Genomic DNA, 6,665 nt, shown 5'->3' with positions numbered 1-6,665 from the left:
TTTTACATACACTAAATCTACGACATGGGTCTTCCAGCTTTATTTTCCTCAAATAAGAAACCATAGGTTTGTTCCAGCAAGAAATTCAGAACTAATATCGAACATCTTTCGACGCATGCGCTAGACTAGACGGCATTTCGAAAAAAAAAAATCGAAAGAGAATTGGGAGGACAAATTTAAAAGGTGCGCAAAACGCGTCCTTGCAAGGGGTTGGGGGCTGTACAAAACTAAATATGTGAGCTCCAAGCCTGTTGGCCACTAGTCTCACTCCGGGTTACGCTGCTCCACTGAAGGAGCTCTAGAAAATTTTGAAGGGGAAGCCGAAATTGGACGTAACCTCTTAGGTACCACATACGCGAGGGGACGGAGATTTGATCAAGTGATCACGGAACGGGGCGAGGAGGAGATGGCTGGTGTTTGCCGTTAGGATGGCAAGACGTTGTCATCTGTTGTTCGATGACAAGGCATGTGAAGGCCGTCGGAAGAGGCGCCGTGAAATCTAAATGTGCAATTTGAGAGGCCCCTGTCCTTTCAAATTGCGACTAATTGAGTGACCTCGTACATTTAATAGACAATTTATAGGTTCTGAACTAGGGCATACGTCGTTTACAAGAAAAGGGGAATATATATGGGGAAGGGCATATAGGTCCGTGGCCCATTTCTTATAATAATAATAATAATAATAATAATAATAATAATAATAATAATAATAATAATAATGTTTTATTTTCGCTGGCAGAGTTAAGGCCATAAGGCCTTCTCTTCCACTCAACCAGCCTTAATCAATGCAATACATAAATTTAAATTACAAATATTTTCACTACACTTAAAAGGTTCTCCAGCAATAATCTTCACTACACATTTATTTAAATTTAGATAAATCTATAAGGTAAAGTAGTAACTTAATTTATGAGCTAATTTAATTCAATGAATTATAATTAATTTAATATTTGAGATAGCTAGTAAAATGATGAAAATTAATTTAATATAAGCTTACTAGGACTATGTTACAGGGAGAATATATATATTTCTATTTCTATAATGAGAATATTAATGTAATTGCCATTAGAGGTTTTGTAAATCTATTTAGAGAAATTAAAGATAATAATAAGAATGGACAGATGTTAGTTTCATTATAAGTAACAGATATTAATCAGCAATTCATCTGTTAAGTAAGAATTTATGTAATTTTGACCTAAATGAAGCTATAGGGCTCATCCCGACATTTGTCTTTACGCCTTAGGAAAACCACGGAATACCTTAGGCAGGATGAGTTGTCTCATATAAGAGACTAGCCAATTTGGCTATTATGTAGGAGTTTCGGAAGGCGGTTAGCTTTTATATGCGCCGTAGCATTTCTGGTATGTGACTTCACAAGCTTGTACAGTAGAACCAATCAGAATCAGTCTATAACAAGTACTTCCCGAGTTCGTTTGTTCACGTGCGAGTGTTTCAATACATTGAATAAGTAAAACTAACATTTACTGTGTGTATGTAAGGTAAATAAATGGAAGAAGAGACTGTAAAAACACAAGTATTACACAAGCAGGCGCAGAAAATAGTGTTTAAGGTGTATAATTATTTTAAAAACGTTAACGAGCAGAACGCTGCCGGCCATCTTGATGCTGGCAGCAACGTTGCCAACATGCAAGAAACGACAGCAGAAGCATGTGGTGTGGGATTGAGAACCGTGCAAAGAATATTGTTAGTGAAGGAAAGAGGGTTTGTTTGGTGTCATGCTTACAGTAATCAACGGCTAAGGTCATTATTGTCTTTTGATAATTTAAATTCTCTCCTGTGCTATTTGTATTGCACGTGCGTGAAGTACGATGTGGCAATGTTGTACGCTGCCTTGCTCTCTCTATCTGTCTCTCTCGACGCAAACGCTAGCAGGCAACCGCCTTCCGAATTGCCGTCGACTCTAGTTGAGTACATTCTCAGAACTAATTCGGGATTTTACGTTGTTGGAACATAAACGTACTTTCAAGACGTTTGAAGTTACTTCTCTTATTAAAATTATATTCATCTTCCGAACTTAAAATATATCACTATCACTTTCCAAATCACTCATAATCGGTTATATTTTTTATTTTAATCTGCTCAGTCTCGAACCATTTTAACCTCAATCCCAGATAGGGAGTGGAGTGCTTTACCTGCAGACTTACTAAAGGCTTTACCAATAACTAAAAATGTATTTAAAAAAAGGCTTAAGGACTTTACTAATAGACGGTAGTATATTATACGTAGGCCTACTATTTAAAAGGTGTAATTGATATTTTGTTATTTGTAGTGTTGTATCAGTGAAGTGTGAAATGTGTTGTGTCTGTGAAGTGTGTTGTGTAAGTGAAGTGTGTTTCTGTCAGTGAAGTTTTATAGTTTATAGTGGCAGTGCAAAGTATTTGAATAGTGAAATGTTTTTGAAGTGTTAGTGAAATCAGGATAGAATCATTGAAATGTGTCGTAGTTCCAATGCAGTGAGTGAGTTGTCAGCGAAGTGAGTGTAGTGTTGAAAGGTACTTGTGCGGGTATGAACATATCATACTCGTGGGTTTTAGTTCAAACTTAGGGTTAAGACACAAATTAGATTTACTTTAAATGTTATTTTAAGTGATTGTGCTTCATTTAATTTAGGATGCTCTCTGCTATTATTATTATTATTATTATTATTATTGTTATTATTATTATTATTATTATTATTATTGTTATTATTATTATTGTAGCAGGGAGATGCACTATCACCTTTACTTTTTAACTTCGCTCTAGAATATGCCATTAGGAAAGTTCAGGATAGCACAGGGGGTTTGGAATTGAACGGGTTACATCAGCTTCTTGTCTATGCAGATGACGTGAAAGTGTTAGGAGAAAATCCACAAACGATTAGAGAAAACGCGGAAATTCTAATTGAAGCAAGTAAAGAGATAGGGTTGGAAGTAAATCCCGAAAAGACTAAGTATATGATTATGTCTCGTGATCAGAATATTGTACGAAATGGAACTATAAAAGTTGGAGATTTATCCTTCGAAGAGGTGGAAAAATTCAAGTATCTTGGAGCAACAGTAACAAATGTAAATGACACTTGGGAGGAAATTAAATGGAGAATAAATATGGGAAATGTCTGTTATTATTCGGTTGAGAAGCTTTTGTCATCTAGTCTGCTGTCAAATATCTGAAAGTTAGAATTTATAAAACAGTTATATTACCGGTTGTTCTGTATGGCTGTGAAACTTGGACTCTCACTTTGAGAGAGGAACAGAGATTGAGGGTTTTTGAGAATAAGGTTCTTAGGAAAATATTTGGGGTTAAGAGGGATGAAGTTACAGGAGAATGGAGAAAGTTACACAACGCAGAGCTGCACGCATTGTATCCTTCACCTGACATAATTAGAAACATTAAATCCAGACGTTTGAGATGGGCTGGGCATGTAGCACGTATGGGCGAATCCAGAAATGCATATAGAGTGTTAGTTGGGAGGCCAGAGGGGAAAAGACCTTTGGGAAGGCCGAGACGTAGATGGGAAGATAATATTAAAATGGATTTGAGGGAGGTGGGATATGATGGTAGGGACTGGATTAATCTTGCTCAGGATAGGGACCAATGGCGGGCTTATGTGAGGGCGGAATGAACCTTCGGGTTCCTTAAAAGCCAGTAAATACGTATTATTATTGTTATTATTGTTATTATTATTATTAATTGTATTTTTATTATTAATTGTCATTATTGAGTGTAATTAGTTACCGCTGCTACGAGGTATATACCCATTTGCAATGTGAATACACACATACGCACGCACACACGCACACACACAGATTAAACCATCTGCGCATGCGCCAGCAGTTCACAATTTCCAGTTCCTGCTTTTAATCGAGAACAAATTTCAATCGTGCTGAACGAGGTTGGAACAAGAATCTTGGAGTTCAGAATCGGTTCAGAATCAGTTCAAGTCTTGTTGGAACGCACGTTGAGATACTGGGCATGAGCAGATAGTTCAGAATCGATTCTGAACCGTGCTGGAACAAATCACATGCAAAAATTTCTATCGCTTCTTTGTCGAGTATGAACCTTCGTACTCCAGATCCAAGGCTATCATGTTAACTGCAAGATTGTCGACGGCAGGTAAAGAATCTGTTGGGAGTGCCGTAACAGCTAAAGCCTTCCCTTTACTGTAGTCGGCCAATTCTATTGTTTAGACTTTATAATAGCTCTTACACTTAATGCTACAGCGGACTTGGTGATAAAATAATTCCATAAAACGAGAAAAAAGCTCCTGACAATAACATGCATTTTGTCCGCGACAATAAAATTGTGCGCTTAAATAGCTCTGTTACGTTCAATGCTTTTGTGCCACATGTTCTTGTTGCAATTCAACGAAATTTCTGGGTTGTGTTCATGCTAGCGAATACCGGTTCACGCAAGTCGGTTTATTGCTATGAACATGCGTGTTATTTTCATGTATGTCTGCTTGAATAACAAAATTGTAACACAAACATTTCAAACGAAAATTGAAAGAACTTGAAGACTGTTGATATAGATATGTTATCTTTAGTCGTTTATTACCTCACAGGTACTGAAACAATGTTTTCGTAAATCTAATATATCGTAAATACGTGCAACTGAAAATAGTGCATTAAAAATTTTGAAAATATTCCAATGGAAAATGTTTGTGAGGAAATGAATTAAGAAAGCAACTATTGTTACATTATAAACAAAAGATATGTGCCCATGTGTTGTAAAAAAGTCAGCTCTATAGCTTCAGCAGATTTCGAGAAAATAATTTAATATTCTGATGACGGGAAGTTGCGCACCAATATCACCTTAAAAGCATAATGCGGTAAGAGTTTGTTATGGAATATTAGTTAAAGTTAAAACATATATATAGGTAACTTTCCTTTGTACTGTAACATTGTTTTGATTAGTTTATTGATTACCTTCATAAGGCTGAAAATACCATCAATATAAATTCCAACTTACCATGTCACTCAATCTCTTTCTTTGGGATATCACTTTCTTTATAAATGTGTTTCATTCACTCCGTACAATATAGATAAACTGCTACGTAATTTATGTGAATATTCCTTCTTAACTCTTTATTATATTATACTAGCCGTACCCGTGCGCTCCGCTGCACCCGTTAGAAATAAATATAAGGTAATTACATAATTAAAATAGGACATTTGATCCAGGGAACATTCGTGTTTGATAGAAGGATAAATCGTTTAATATGTTACTTAATTTAAATTGCATCCTAATAATTAAAATGCGATCATTTTAGTCCAGAGACACTCATTTGGTGCAATGACAATTCCTTTAACCTGTTTCTTAATTTTTATTACATGCAACTATAGTTTAATGAAGATTGACATCATTTAGATTTAATGTGTATATTTTATTTTACTTGTTATAGGTTTCCATTGAATTATGGTAATAACTTAATTTTAACCCTTGTTTTCTACGTATTCAGTAAATGGCGCTTGGCCTAGTATGGTTCTGAACCCTTCAAATAACTTAAATTATATTACATATTACATTATATTATATTATATTATATTATATTATATTATATTATATTATATTACATCAGAAGTTACTGTAATAACATTATAGCATTATGTCCATCTAGAGAAACTACACTTTCCAATGGTGAAATAATGATTAATTACACAAATCGGTTAATTTAGCTTCCGATATTACTTCATACAAACACAGAAACATTCTCTGTAGGCTTTCGATTGTTGCTGTCCAAGGCCCCTTATAGACGAAGTCATTTGTTTTTTAATTCATTACACGGCCTTAGATGGCAGTAATTTTAATTTTTTTTTAACTCATTTATCTCATTAAATATCAGTCCTATCAAAATTTTTCAAGGAATAAAACTTATCGGAAATTATTTTCAAAGAAACTTTTGGTATGTAACATTTTTCACTAAAATCAATAATAAGCGAGATATTTTGATTTATTTAATTCAGGCCCCCTTACAACCCCCCTTTTAAATAATGTATTTTGAATGCCATATAGCCTAAAATCTAAGTTACAACGAACTTAATTTATATACCAATTTTACTCGAAATCCGTTCAGCCATTATCGCGTGAAAAGGTAACAAACATACAGACAGACAGACAGACAGACATACAAACAAAAATGTCAAAAAAGCGATTTTCGGTTTCAGGGTGGTTAATTATATATGCTAGGACCAATTATTTTTGGAAAATCGAAAATTACCAGAAAAATTTCGGCTACAGATTTATTATTAGTATAGATTAACATTTGAAACACAACTGCAATGTTACGAAATAGGTATTAGTACTTTTGTTTTACAAACAATATGGGTAATATCAAACAGAAAGAAGCGATATAAAAATAACGACATAAAATTTCACGTTCCGTTTGAAGTTCGTACATTACTGTCTTCTTAATCCAACAGGCTGCTTATTAATATACATAATCCTTCCTCCTTCCATACCTAGCGCTTGATGCGCGCGCACGACTTCAAAATCAGAAAAATGCGCTTATTTTGACATCACTGCTCTTGGATAACAAGAAACCGCTGAACCACAGACTCGTGTATTGCTCCGCTTCTGTTTCAGTACCACTACAATTTCTCGTTATCTGATGTTAGTCAATCATTAAAATTATGTAATTCAATGCTCTTTGTTGCAGGTCACCAAGT

This window comes from Periplaneta americana, chromosome 11 (assembly GCF_040183065.1).
Source record: "Periplaneta americana isolate PAMFEO1 chromosome 11, P.americana_PAMFEO1_priV1, whole genome shotgun sequence".
Lineage (NCBI taxonomy): Eukaryota > Metazoa > Arthropoda > Insecta > Blattodea > Blattidae > Periplaneta > Periplaneta americana.
Note: the sequence above shows the minus strand (reverse complement) of the source record.